General features: G+C 36.1%; 1 protein-coding gene across 10 annotated transcripts in view; it reads left to right on the forward strand.

Moving 5' to 3' along the window:
• UMAD1 (UBAP1-MVB12-associated (UMA) domain containing 1) overlaps positions 1 to 14,574 on the forward strand; it is a 254,545-nt gene that overhangs the window by 170,456 nt on the left and 69,515 nt on the right. The gene's annotated exons all lie outside the window — the stretch shown is intronic.

Raw genomic sequence — 14,574 nt, forward strand, 5'->3', positions numbered from 1 at the left:
CGAGATGCAATGATTTTTTTTATTAAAAAATTTTTTTTTACAATTTTTTTTTTCTAAGCAGGTTCCATGCCCAACATGGGGCTTGAACTCAACCATCCTGAGATTGAGAGTCACATGTTCTACTTACTGAGCCAGCCAGACGCCCAGCTCACTTAGCCAATACATGGCTCAAATTTGAATTCAGATATATTAGACTCAATCCAAACACTTAACTGTCAAGTCAGTGAATCAGAATTGGGAGCTAACACTCTGCATCAGGATTCTAGAGCCCCTAGTTCTGAGCTCACTGCAACTAGGTCAGCCCCCAGGGACCCCATCTCAGCTGACCTCTGTGTATACACTAACATGCCTGCACGTGGCAGGGCTGAGGGGCTGCCAACTAAAGCCTTTGATCCAGAAAGAAAGGTGATAGCCCCTGACCTGTCTTGCCCTCTGCCCTGCCTGTGTTCTTACCCATGAAGCCTTCCTAGAACCCAGCTACCCAGTGACCCTTGTCCTCAGCACCTGCATACACAGTGGTACAAACCCTCATTCTTCAGGAATCACTGAGAAGGTTAGAGGGAATTATGACTCAAAGGCAGTTGACCCAGGTCATCTAGGCCTTTAAGGGCCAAATCTCAAAATGTGACCTCTATTTTATATGGGATTAGGAGTTCACTGACTAGTGATAATAAGTAGATTAAAAAAAAATCAGTGGTTTTCCTTCAAAACACAAAAATGGAACATTATTATAAAGGGTAATGTCACTTTCAAAGAAAGCATTGTAAGTGCATTGCAATATCTACCAAACATCTTCTTGTTCTGTCTATAGTGATTCTTAGCACTAGCACTAATGAGGACTTGGCTTTGGATAAAGCAGCTAGCAGTTTTTCATAACAAATTTGGTGATCAGGATATATTTTTTAGGAAATAGATTTTTGCTGTTGAAATTTTTAATTGTCGTATAATGAACAGCAGCAATCACTTACATTTAACATGTAGTCTAATACTACCAGTAATAACAGGCTACAGATTTGGGGAACAGGTGATTTCTATTTGACTTCAAATTTTAAATTTATTCATTCAAGTAATTTTTAAACATCTGCATTGATCATAGTTTTGCATTATCCCTGGCAACATAGGAGAAATATACAAATATGATCAGTGAGTGCCAAGTCATTTAACTCTCCAGAAAATATATTAAAGCTCATTTTAGTTTTTATAAATGTAAGTGAACAGAAAGGGACAGATGCTGAAGTCTGAACTGGGAATATAACTACAGTGCTTTAGGTCTCACACCATGGTGCTGGCTTGAAATAACACATTTCATTTTTACTTTAAAGAAAGATATACTTAATAATCTGTTACCATTTTGAAGATCAATTCTGCATACTTTTCAGTGATGAAAAATATTTGTGATATAAAGGTATATGTTAATTTGGTTGACACTAGTCCTAATAAAACATAAGAAAAAGAAGCAGTGTCAGTCTTCTGGATGTCCTTGGTCAGGCAGGATTTAAGGGCTTGAGTCATGGACGACTCATCCTTTTCCTGGCATTTAATTATTCACGAAGTCCTGTCAGAGAGTCTCTTGTTTGTCCTCCCTTTTACCTCTCCCATGCCAGGACCAGAGAGCAGACCCTTATCATCCCTCATCTGATTTATTACAGAGCCTCCTGACAGATCTTTCTTCCTCTTGACTTTTGCCTTTCTGGTCTATTCTTGACACAGTGTCAGAATTTTGTACTTGAAAAAAAAGGAAAAAGAAAGAAAAAAGTTGTATTCCCCCCCCCCCCCAATCAAAAATATAGCATCACTTGTTACTTAACAGAAACAGGACAAAGCTTAGCACTGCTTTTGCCAGTGGGCCCTCAGCTCCTGCCAGGAGTCGTTCTACCCTGCACTTGAAGCTAGATTCTACTTCCAGTTCCCAAACGGGCCTCCTGTAGGCACGGCTCTGTCCTTTGCTTGCTGGGCATTGGGTGGAAGGCCCTTTTTGCAGCAGCTGCAATGGAGCTGAGCTCTAACTTTCAAGCCTAGCCCAGAATATAACTGTTTTTCCCTGCTTCCTCTGTTGGAAATCAGGTCTCTGTTTTGGGGTACTCTCATGCTATACTGTTCTTTACCTCTATAGGGCATTTAAAAATATTTAGTTATGTGTCCTAGTGTCCTTCTCTCCCTTTTTTCATCTCTCCCTCTCTCTCTCTCTGTCCCTCTTTCTTGCCTCCCCCCACCACATTTCTCTGTAGCCTTTCTTTTACTCACATGTCTGTCTGTCTTCCTTTCTTTCTTTTTGTTCTGGGTACCTGGTAACTTTGGACCAATTCTGAAAAATAGAAAAACAAGTCATTCGGATTCTTCCTTTTAACATGTTTTGTCTCCCTTTTCCTTGTCTCGACTTCAGTGTGTTCTTTATTCCTCTATCAGATACTGCCTCAAAATCTTCGTAGGAAGACCTGTAGTAGGGCTTGAGTAAATGTAAATTAATCCATAGACTATATGTCTGTGAAAGCAGGAACTGTGCTGTGTCTTGCTCATCTTTGTATTCTCCAGCACTGTGTCTTCACCAGATAAGTGAATTGAACTGGAGCATATTTATATCTCTGTATCTTTCTAAGTATCTGCATAGAGAATTTCTCATCAGTTTTCTGAGAGGGCTACAAGAATACTTTTTATTGTAAAAAATAAATCAGTTCTTAAAATGTATATTATGTTGTTAAAAATGAACCCTCTTCCTATCTCTCTCATTTCTTAAAGAAAATATTAAGGTTACAGAAATACTAATGATATGTATTTATAAGGAAATTTATATTTGTATTAAGTTAAATATTCCAGGCTTGTGTAAATTGGGTGTTCCTGACAAGTAATCTGATGTAAATTCACAACAGTTAGAAGTAAGGTAACATTACTTTTACTGTTTAGTCTTGTATCCCGTGTCTTTATGTCCAGGATGTCCTCAACTTACAGCTGCTACAGCCAGACAATCTCTTGTAGAAATTTACTCCTCTTACATATTTTTTTTCCTCTTACATATTTTTGACACATCAGTACTATTCACTGGGGATGTGTTATGCGATTTTGTATACACTTTTATCTGTCATATTTGATCATAAAATCAAACCAAGAAATAAAAAGTTCTACTTGTTCTATTTTTTTTAATTGAAGTATAGTTGACACACATTACATTAGTTTCAGGGGTACAACATCACAATCGGACAAGTTTATATGTTATACTGTGCTCAGCACTGGTGTAGATCCCATCTGTCACCAGTAAGCACTACTATAATACAACTCACTATTTTCCTATGCTGTACCTTTTATTCTTGTGACTTATTCATTCCATAACTAGAAGCTGTATTTCCCCATTCCTCCGGCAGCCATCACTTTGTTCTCTGTATTTTTGGATCTTGTTTCTGCTTTTTGTTTGTTTTGTTTTTTAGATTCCACATATAAGTGCAACTATACAGTATTTGCCTTTCTCTATCTGACTTCTTCACTTAGCATAATACCCTTTAGGTCCATCTTTGTTGTCATAAATGGCAAGATCTCATTCTTTTTTATGGCTGATATATACCACATCTTTATTTGTTCATCTATCTGTGGACCCTTGGGCTGCTTCCATATCTTGACTATTGTAAATAATGCTGCAATAAACATAAAGGTACATATATCTTTTCAGATTAGTGTTTTTGTTTTCTTTGGGTAAATACCCAGTAGTAGAATTACTGGATTATATGATGTTTCCATTTTTAATTGTTTGAGGACCCCCCCATGCTGTTTTCCATAATGGCTGTACCAATTTACTTTCCCACCGGCAGTGCTCAAGAGTTTGTCTTTCTACACATCCTCACCCAACACTTATTTATTTTTTAAAAAATATTTATTTATCTTAGAGCAAGCATGAACACAAGTGGGGAAAGGGGCAGAGGGAGAGAATCAGACCCCCACTCCTGAACACAGAGTCCACTGTGGGGCTTGATCTCACAACCCTGAGATCGTGACCTGAGCTAAACTCAAGAGTCGAATGCCTAACTGACTGAGCCACCCAGGTGCCCCTATTTCTTGTCTTTTTGATTATAGTTATTCTGATAGGTATAAGGTGGTAATCTAATTGTGGTTGTGATTTGTATTTCCCTAATGATTAGTGATGTTGTACATCTTTTCATGTGTACCTGGGCCATCTGTATGTCTTCTTTGGAAAAATGTCTATTCAGGGCTTCCACCCTTTTTTTTTTTAAAGTAATCTTTAATCCCGACATGGGGCTCAAACTCACAACCCTGAGATCAAGAGTAACATGCCAACTAGGTGCCGCCTCCACCCATTTTTTAATCAGAATATTGTTTTGATGTTGAGTTGTAGAAGTTCTTCATATATCTTGGTTATTAATCTCTTATTGGATATATCTTTTGCAAATATCTTTTCCCCTTCAGGTCATCTTTTTTTGTTTTATTGATGGTTTCCTTCACTGTGAAAAAGCTTTTTATTTTGATGCAGTCCTCTAGCCTAAGGATACATAGCTAGAAAAATATTGCTATAGTCCATGCCAGAGAAATTATTGCCTATGTTTTCTTCTAGGAGTTTTATGGTTTCAGGTACCACATCTTTAATCCATTTTGAGTTTATTTTTGTGTATTGGTTAAGAAAGTGGTCCAGTTTCCCTAGCACCATTTACTGAACAGACTATCTTTTCCCCACTGTATATTCATGCCTTGTCCTAGATTAATTGGTCATAAAAGTGTGGATTTATTTCTTGGCTCTCTATTCTGTTCTCTTGATGTATGTGTCTGTTTTTGTGCCAGTATCATACTGCTTTGATTACTGCAGCTTTGTAGTATTACTTGAAATCTCAGATGGTGATGTCTCCAGCCTTATTTTTCTTTCTCAAGATTGCTTTGGCTATTTGAGATCTTCTGTGGTTCCATTCAAATTTTAAGATTATTTGTTCTAGTTGTATGAAAAATGCTGTTGGTATTTTGATAGGGATTGCATTGAATCTGTAGATTGCTTTGAGTGATACAGACATTTTAACAATATTAATTCTTCTAATCCACGGGCATGGTATATTTTTCCATTTGTTAGTGTCATCTTCAGTTTCATTTATCAGTGTTTCATAGTTTTCAGAGTACCAGTCTTTCACTTCCTTGGTTAAGTTATTCCTAGGTAGTTTATTGTTTTGGTGCAATTGTAAATGGAATTGTTTTCTTAATTTCTCTTTCTGCTACTTCATTATTAGCATGTAAAATGTGGCCGATTTCTGTATATTAATCTTGTATCCTGCAACTTTACTGAATTCATTTATTATTTCTAACAGTTTTTTGGTAGAGTCTTTAAGGTTTTATATGTATGGTATCATGTCATTTGGAAGTTGTGAAAGTTTAACCTCATCTTACTGATATGGATGCTTTCTGTTAGCTCCATTCTTGATGCTATATTCTTTTGAGTAAAAGAAATCAAAGTAGTCTCTAAATCACAGGTCAGTTTTCACTCTTGTGAAACTTGATTACCTAGTTTTCCTTTGGTTTTAGCTTTATTTTTACTGATTATCTGAACCAGACTCCCCATTGAACCTCCCTAGTGACCTGGGCCTGTGTTCAGAGCCAGGGGCTAGGAGCTCCCATTCCTTTTGTGGCTTTTTGACAATTACCTAACTTTCCTGTATTTCCTCATTGACACCATTGGGATAATCGCCTTTTCATACCTCATAGGAGTATTGTGAGATTAATTAATGTTTGTAAAGTGTTTTCAGGATCATGATGAAAGGTATTAATTTGTAAGCATGTGGTATTATTATAATTATTAGTAGTAATAGGGATGGTTGTTTAATGCAAATTTTCATCTAAGTGTAGTGTCATATTTTCAAAGGACAACCTCTTTCTTTGTGGCCAGATGTGGATACAATTAACCCTTTACCCTTTATTTTGAAGATACAATTAGCCAATTGTGTGTGCAATTAGACGTGTATGCAGTTTTTGCCAGAACAACTAATTACAGCCTTGGTAAAAAGTCCTTTTGAAAATGCTGGCCCTTTGAATCTTGACTGTCCCTATCTGTGTAATAAGCAATTTGTGCTACGCATATTTTGAGGCCATGGAGGCTCCTTGAATATTGAAGAATTGCTTTTGCCGTTACTGGAGAAAGATTTTATTTTCTTGAACCCATGGCATTGTATATTACCATCAAGCCTAAAAACCCTTTCACATAGTTCTAGTTTCAAAGGTTTTATTGATTTTTCTGAATCTTGACATTCAGCTGAAAGATTTTCCACAGACTGCATTTTGTGAAATAGGTTTTTCTTTTGTAAGTTTTTTTCTCCCTTGAAAACTCCATTTCCTTTCTGTCTCTAATCCGAACATATCTCATATTCCCCTTACTCACTAAATAGCGAGTAAGGAACAGATTAGTACTGATCCTCCCTTCCCAGATACAGTTTTGTGACACCATTTTACAAGGGACTTTTAATCACTATAATGTAAATTCTATTTATACAGAAGAGTAGAAAGAATACTGAAGAGACCAGGAAGATAATGTGTGCTATCCATGGCTATCCTGTTATTAAGTGAAAGGGAGATGTTCATGGCTTTTAATGAGAAATTTAAAACCTCGTCTTTGAAGATGTCTACTCTTCAACACTTCTTGTCACTGATAATCTTGAACTTTGTGCAGAACACCATCCTACCACCGCGGGGATTAAAAGATGAGCAAAGCCCACTTGCCATCTTCTAGGAGCTTAGTAGAAAGTGTTGATGCTAAGAAGGGTGCTCAGGGTGATGCCTGAGTGGCTAAATGGTTGAGCATCTGCCTTTGGCTCAGGTCATGATCCCAGGGCCCTGGGATCAGGATCGAGCCCCATATCAGGCTCCCCACAGGGAGTCTGCTTCTCTCCCTCTGCCTGCGTCTCTGCCTTTCTCTCTGTGTCTCTCATGAGTAAATAAATAAAATCTTTAAAAAAAAAAAAGTTCTTAGCTCTGTGGACTACAGTAAGTGCTGTATAAACAAAGTGCTGGGGTAGGGTGTTCAGTGGAGGTGGGGAACCACACTGATCCAGGGCCTCAGAAGCTTCTTTGAAGCTGCATTTGAGATGGGACCAGAAGGACAAGTCAATTTTTTGGTAGACAAAAGGAAAAGTTTGACAGAGAAGAGGAAATATTTGTGTGATCAGAGGCACCAAGCTGCTAAAATAGAGGCAGGTTTAGGGAAGAGTGATCACTTTTGCCAGAGTTGCAGTGACTTTGTGAAGGAAGTGGTAGGAGTTAAGACTGGAAAGGTAATTTGGGACCAACTGTGTAGGGTGGGCCTTACAGGTAGGAAGAAATGTTTAAACTTTGTTCAGCTGTCAAATGGAAGCAACTCTATGGTTTTGATAGGGTGATATGGCCAGGGTCAAGGTTTACAATGAAGCAGGCCCCAGCATGCCAGATGCAGTGCAGTAGGACAGTCTAGAGGAGAGGAAATGCATTCCAAGATGTTGCCAGAGTTAAGACCAGAGTCATCTCTGGGCTGTTAGCACTGGGAGTGAAGAAGGGAGCTATTAGATACACGAGGCACACTGCACAGTTAGTGTTTCTTAATATTAGCAACTATCCTGACATAGAGGTGAAGGACAGGAAGGAGCTGGCTCAGAATGCCTGGGAAGAAGGGAGGGAGGTACCTTTCACAGAAATAAGGGGGACAGATTTAAGAGCACTAACTCTTGGTTAACGCTGTGGCATGTTTATACAAACAGAAAAAGATAGCAGGATAGAAGATTCATTCTCAATATCCAGAATAATGTTTCCAATAAGAATAGTATAAAAGAATTATATTTTAGCTCCACAACAGCAAAATCAGCTTGTATTACTGGGGCACCTGATTAACATGACAAATGAGAGAATAAAAAAGAAATTAAACAGAAATTTGAAAGCGATTAAAGAAATACATTTCTTGGAGCCTATTATAAATATCTCCTTTATAAATTGGAGAGCTTATTATGTACATGCTAAATGGCCAAAACCCAACTTTTTGTACCTGCTTTAAAAATATTTTTAGCCACTGAAAAGTAGCTAAAATATTGATGGTTACTTTTTTAAGTTTCTATTAAAAACATTTGATATAAAAAAAAAGAGCAAAATAGTAACCTCATATCTAATCTTAGGAAAGTCTGTTCCTCATCTCATTCTGTCAAACACTAGTTTCTAAGGAGGTTCTATGGGTAATTTATCATGCCATCAGCCTCGAGAATGTGGAGATCTACCCAAGTATCCCTAAAACCCCTAGATAACCTCTTATAATTCTGTCATCCATAAATTTCCTATCCTCTTTCCAGCCTTTTTACATTTTCAGGCTTCACCATGTCGTTGAGCAATAAATCTCATGATTCAGGGAGATATTACCAATTATTGAGGGGAAAAAATTCTTCTCAAACTTCATTGGTAAGATGAAAAGTCTGTAATCCATATGGTAGATGCTCTATGCACATAATTTCAGTTGCCTTTTTCCTCAAGTAATGAGACATTGTGGAAAGACTATGAGTTTTGGAATAATAACTAGTTACCTTCTGTATAAAATGCAAATAAAGAAACATTATCCTTCCGGTTGCTTAGGCTGATTGCTTAGCTCTTGAGTTCTGCTGATTCCTCCTCTCTCTCATACTTCCACCAGTCTACCAGCAAATTCTGTTGGCTATACCTTCAGCTACATCCAGAATCCATCACTTCTTGCTCCCTTCAGTGCCACTTTGGTTCAAGTAAACATTTATCCTATCTGAATTATTGTAATAGCTTCTTAATTCCCTTCTTCTGTCCTTTTTGCTCGGCAGTCTCCTCTCAACTACATAAAGGACGTAGTGATTCTTTTCTAACATAAGGCAGATGACTTTCAAGTACAAGCCAAAGTCTTTGACCATACCTCAAGACCCTACACAATCTGGTCTCCTCCTAGCCTCTTCTCCTATTACCATTACTTTTATTCATGCTCTTTCAGCCTCACTGCCTCCTGGTTGTTCATACTCCTACCTCAGAACCCTTTGCATTGGTTGTTCTGGCCTGAAATACCCTTCCCTCATTTCCTTTGTTCAGGTAACTCCCCATGCTCTGTATCTGCTTTCTGCTTTACGTTTCTTCGCCATCTTCTATTATACAATATATTTCACCTAATTTTATTACACATCCTTCTCAGTGCTTATACAGTGCCTGGCATAGTGGAGATACTCAGAAAATATTTGTTAAGTGAATGAAAATAGCCATACTTTTACGTACTTATTAAATGCAATTATACATCAGAATAACACATATTTGCCCAATAAATGATACCTTCATTATTTTCATTTCTCAAGACATAGCACAAAGTTGCACATAGCATCCTGAAATCAAATGTAACATAGGTTTTATGCAGAAAATTTACCATTATTTAACCTGTGGGGCTGTAGAACTGTACTGCGCTAGTGCCTTCAAAAAGTGCTCTCCATTTTTCTGTTTACTCTCAGGCTTATGAGATGTTCCTGCAATTTATTTGTCTGTTTGAAATTGTATTGCTTAGAAGATATTAGATAAATCTGACATTTACAAAAACATTAAATCAATCTTAGTAATGGTTTCCAGATACTTAGACTTATAAATTCATCTGGACGAGAAAACAATTTTTATCTATTCCAAATTTTTATTTCAGTTCTGTGAATTATTTTTCTAGTAGCTTTTGGGGAAGAAAGTTTGTCAAAAGCTTATTTTTCTACCAATGGAATCTAGGTAAGTACTTTTTAGTACTGATTATTTTGATTAAACAGTATACATTTACTTGGAAAATACTTTGTTGAGTACAAAGTTTTTATATGCATACACACATCAAGGAGGTGAATTATTCAAATACTCTGTTCTTATTTATGTTTTATCTACCTAATCTATCAGAGATTATTAAAAGTGTATTAGGTAATCATCATTGTAATCCTGTGTCTAGCTGTAGTTCTCTTTCTGTTTTCTTTAATACATGTTGGTTCTGTTGCTTTATGTAACAGAACAAGATTGCATACATGAGAATTTACCAAAACATAATCAGATCTGCATAGTACTCAGATATTGGTTGGTATATCTCATAGATTACAAGGTAATTATGTTTATTGTATTTAAAGAATAAACAAACTTGGAAATATGATGAAGACTTTTTAAAAAGATCAAACATATTTGGAAAAGAAGAAAACGGAACATTAGGAATTAGAAATAGTCATTCAATGCCTTGGTTGACATTTAGCATATTAGACATGATGAAAATAGATTTTATGGGCTAGAAGACTGGGATCCAAATGAGTTACTTAGAATGCAATAGATACACACAAATGCAAAATCATAGCATAGAGGGTGCTTATATTATATGTTAAACTGTAAAATAATAGTTAATATAGTAGCTAATGTTATAGTGTAACATGTAATGAAATGAGGTCTAACATGCATCTTAATGGAATCTCAGAAGCAGAGGGGTCCAAGTTAGAGAATCGGGCAAAGACAGTATTAAAAAGATAGGAGTGAATAACTCTCCAAGAATAAGGGCAAATAAACTTCTTTTTAAATATAAAAAACCTACAGGAATCTGCACCTCTCTAAAGGAAATTCTAGGGCAGCCGGGTGGCTCAGGGGTTTAGCGCTGCCTTCAGCCCAGGGCGTGATCTTGGAGACCCGGGATCAAGTCCCACATCAGGTTCCCTACATGGAGGCTGCTTCTCCCTCTGCCTCTCTCTCTCTGTGTCTCTCATGAAAAAATAAATAAAATCTTTAAAAAAAAATAAAGGAAATTCTAAATGATATACTTCAGAAGAAAAATGATTCCAGATGGAATACCTAAACTGCATAAAGGAAAGTGGCCCATGTGTGAATAAATCTAAGCTAAAATTAGTTTATAAAACAAAAATAGTAATGGATGATAATAAATAACTTGAGAGAGGAGTAGTTGAATTTGAAGCATTCTAAGGTCTTTGTTTTACGTAGGAAGTTGATAAAATCACTATTGATGTGCTCTTTATTAAGTATGTGTGCTAATATTTCTAGGGTAATTGCTAAAATAAAAGAAAATAGTGTAACTTTGAAATTAGTGGATACTTAAAAAGAAATAAAAATATTCAGTCAACCCAAAAGACCGGAAAAGAGGAGAAAAGAGGAAAATAGCACACATAAGAGGGAAATATAAACTGTAAACATATCAGTCACTATAATATGTGTAAATTAATGAAATTCTCCTGTTAAAAAGCAATGTCTATTAGATTGATTGGAAGATAGAGTAGCTTTAAAGAAAACTAAATACAGTATTGTGGTTTACACAAAACCCATGTAAATCCTAAGGGTACAGAAAGGTTTTAAGAAAAGGGATGATTTAACTAAAAATACAGTCAGAATAGCCTTTAAGTCAAACAGTATTACTAGAGCTTGAAGGTCACTAGATAATGGTAAAAGATGGATTTCACCAGGACAGTATAACGGTTCTAACACTGTATGCCTCAACAACATGGACTAAAATTATGTAAAGTAAAAATGGAAAAAAACACAAGGATAAAAAGAAAAATCTATCCGCAGGGTTGGAGATTAGACTATGCTTCTCTTAGTGATTGACTTATCAAATAGCTGAAGGATCAGCAAACTTACTGTTTAAGAGAGCCATATACTAAATACTAGGCTCCATAGGGCACATATGGTCTCTGTCGCATACTTTTCTTTGCACCAATCTTAGTTCACCAGTCATGTAGTAACAGACTAAAGGGCAGATTCGGCCCATGGGCTGTAGTGTGCTGACTACTGAAATACACAGCCATCAGGAAGGATGTGAATGATGTGAGCAATAGACATAACAAGGTTGATATCATACACGTTATAGAATAAACATTTTCAGGGATGTATGGAACATTTATAAAAATAATTAACATACTGGATCATAGAGCAAACATCAAAAAGATTCTTAAATTGTTATAATCAATCAACCTCCAATCAACTAATAAAATTTGTAAGACCACTTTTTTGTTTTTTTGTTTTGTTTTGTTTTAAGATTTGTTTATTTAGGGCAGCCCAGGTGGCTCAGCGGTTTAGCATCACCTTCAGCCCAGGGCATGATCCTGGAGACCCGATATCAAATCCCACATCAGGCTCCCTGCATGGAGCCTGCTTCTCCCTCTGCCTGTGTCTCTGCCTCTCTCTCTTTCTCTCTCTGTCTCTCATGAATAAATAAATAAAATCTTAAAAAAATTTTTTGTTTATTTAAGAGAGAGAGCATGCACAAGTGGGAGGAGGGGCAGAGGGAAAGAGTCTCAAAGCAAACTTCCCCACTAAGTGCAGAGCCCAAAGTGGGGCTTGATCCCACAACTTAGGAGATCATGACCTGAGCCAAAACCAAGAGTTGGACATTCAACCAACTGAGCCACCCAGGCACCCCTGTAAAACCACTTTTAACAATAATTTGTCATAAGTGATTTCTTTATGACCTAGCAATTCCACTCAGTTTATATATCCTAAGAAGAACTCTTGCACATCACTGGATAAGTACAAGAATGATCAAGTAGTACTATTCATGATGGTAGGAATTGGAAATGATACAAATATCCATCAGGCATAGAATAATAAATAAGTAATACTTATTCACAAATGGAATACTCTAAGGAAGTGATAATAGACTTGAAACTGCTTCACATGGCGGTATGGATGAATCTTAACATACTGTTAAGAGAATTAAGCAACCACAGGAAAATGAATACAATTGCATGATGTTCAAAACATTAAAAACTATACAATATAGTTTAAAGCTATCAATATTTTACAATTACAAAGAAAAGCAAAGACATACACAAAATTCAGAATAGCAATTATATAGAAAACCCTAGGAGCACGTGGGTGGCTCAGTGGTTGAGTGTCTGCCTTTGGCTTAGATAGATGTGGGATCGAGTCCCACATCAGGCTCCCCACAGGAAAACTGCTTCTCCCTCTGCCTATGTCTCTGCCTCTCTCTGTGTGTCTCTCATGACTAAATAAATAAAATCTTTAAAAAAAAAACCACCTAAAGATTCCACTAAAAAAAAAAGACCTGTTAGCACTAATAAACAAATTTAGTGAATTTGCTGGATACAAAATGAACATACAAAAATCAGTTGTGTTTCTATACATTAACAATGTGTTATCTGAAAAAAAAAAAGTGTTAAATCTTATTTACAATAGGATCAAACAATCACATACTTAGGAATAAATTTAACCAAGGAGGTAAAAGTTCTATACACTGAAAACAATAAGGCATCAGTGAAAGAAATGGATAAAGATATAAATTAATGGAAAAATATACCCTGTCCATGGATTAGAAAGACAATATTGTTAAAATAGCTATTTTACCCATAGATTTAATGCAGTCTCTCTAAAAATTTCAGTGACATTTTTCACAGAGATAGAACAATCCTCAAATTTGTATGTAATCACAAAAGACCCCAAATAGCCAAAGCAATCTTGAGAAGGAAAAATAAAGCTAAAGGTATTATACTTCCTGATTTCATACTATATTATGAAGTTATAGTAATCAAAACAGTATGGAGGTGGCATAAAAGAGACACACAGGCCAGTGGAACAAAATTGAGAAGTCAGAAATGAACTCATACTAATATTTGGCAACTAATATTTGTCAGCCAATATTTGACAAGGGAGCCAAGAATAGTCAGTGGGCAAAAATCTCTTCAATAAATGCTGTTGAGAAAATATGCTACAAATGTTCACATGCAAAGAATGAAATTGTACCTTTATTTTACAGTACTTAGAAAAATTATGTCCAAATAAAGACTTAAATGTAGAAGAAAACATGTTATAAGCTCTTTGACATCAGTCTTGGTGATGATCTTTTGAATAGGACACCAAAAGCTCAAGCAACAAAAGCAGAAGTAAACAAGTGGGACTATATCAAACTAAAAAGCTTATGAAAAGCAAAGGATACCACTAACAAAATGAAGAGGTAGCCTATAGAGTGGGAAAAAATATTTGAAAACCATATATCTGATAAGGGGTTAATATCTCATATACATAAGGAAATCCTACAACTTGGTAGCAAAAACCAAATAATCCAATTAAAATATGGGCAAAGGACCTGAACAGACATTTTTTGAAGGAAGACAAGCAAATGGCCAATAGGTACATGAAAAGGGAATCAGCATAACTGATCATCCGGGAAATGCAAGTCAAAACCTCAATGAGATATCACCTCAAATTTGTAGAATGGCTGTTATCTAAAAGACAGGAGATAACAAGCATTGGTGAGAATGTGCAGAAAAGTTAATTCTTGTGCCCTATTGGTGGGAATGTAAATTGGTGCAGCCCCTGTGGAAAACAGTTTGGAAGCTCCTCAAAAAACTAAAAATAGTATTCCATATGATACAGCAATTGTAATTCTAGGTATATGCCTGAAGAAAATGAAATCACTATCTTGGAGAGATATCTGCACCCCAATATTTATTGCAAAATTATTTACAATAGACAAGATATGGAAACTAATTAGATGTCTATTGACGGAACAGTTGAGAAAGAAAATATGATACATAGAGATAGATCTAGATGTTGTATACCTATGTAGATAGATCAATCTAGATATGACATATAAATCAGTAGGTATGTCAATTG

This window comes from Vulpes vulpes, chromosome 7, assembly GCF_048418805.1.
Source record: "Vulpes vulpes isolate BD-2025 chromosome 7, VulVul3, whole genome shotgun sequence".
Lineage (NCBI taxonomy): Eukaryota > Metazoa > Chordata > Mammalia > Carnivora > Canidae > Vulpes > Vulpes vulpes.